Genomic DNA, 933 nt, shown 5'->3' with positions numbered 1-933 from the left:
ATGAGTTTCTATGGTCTCCTTATGTTGTGCATGTTCTAGTTGAATTCTTGTTTAAATGAGAAAATGAGTTTTCATGATTTATATTCCTCATGTTGAGGCGCATCTATGATGAGTTACCTAAATTTTTCATGAGTTAACTTGTTGAGCATGCCTAAATGTGTTTTATGAAGAAATCACATAATGTGCTTTTATGAGAAAATTGCTTAAATGTGCTTAATGATGTTGTGATGAGAATGATAAGACTTGGAGAAGGAAGTTCCTCCAATGAAATGAAGAGTGCAAAGGTTCGATGCATAATGAGTTTGTAGACGTAGTTCCTACCTTCTTGTTGTGTTTTAAGCTTTTTTATGTGGAGTTGATGTTTCCTCCTATGTTTATGCATTTATATTGATGTTGCATGCATGATTGTGGAATGCTAGTCTTAAGTCATTACCCCTTAATGTGTTTAAAGTGTCATTCGAGGACGAATGTTCCTAAGTGGAGGATAGTAACGACCCTAAAGGAACTAGTCAAACTAGAGCTTCATGTGTGTGTGTTTGAGTTTGGTGTGAGGTTTCATGTTGTTGTATGTTGCACCGAGCTTTGGTTGAGGGGTTTAGGCGACCAACGTCAAGGTACGACTCCCCAAGGACCACCCTAGGGGTCCTTAAGGAGGACCCTAAGTCTAACCCCCAAGACCCCTTGAAACTAGAAAGTTGTCCAAAGTGGGGTGACCTACGGAAGGGGTCCACACCTCGTAGGTCCATCCAAGCCCCGTGGATGGCCTCCGTAGGTCAAGGGGTCCCAAACCAAGCCACAACCCCAGACCACGAACCAACAGCACGGTCCGTGAATGGACTCACGGTCCATGAGTCTAGGTCTCGTGGAGGGCACCTGTGTGCTGTCAAATGACACGGCCAAGCTAGGGGTGAATTGGTAAATTCACCCCAAGTC

The sequence above is a fragment of the Solanum tuberosum genome, unplaced genomic scaffold (assembly GCF_000226075.1).
Source record: "Solanum tuberosum cultivar DM 1-3 516 R44 unplaced genomic scaffold, SolTub_3.0 scf00030, whole genome shotgun sequence".
Classification (NCBI taxonomy): domain Eukaryota; kingdom Viridiplantae; phylum Streptophyta; class Magnoliopsida; order Solanales; family Solanaceae; genus Solanum; species Solanum tuberosum.
The sequence above is the reverse complement of the archived record's forward strand: the minus strand, read 5'-3'. Positions refer to the sequence as shown.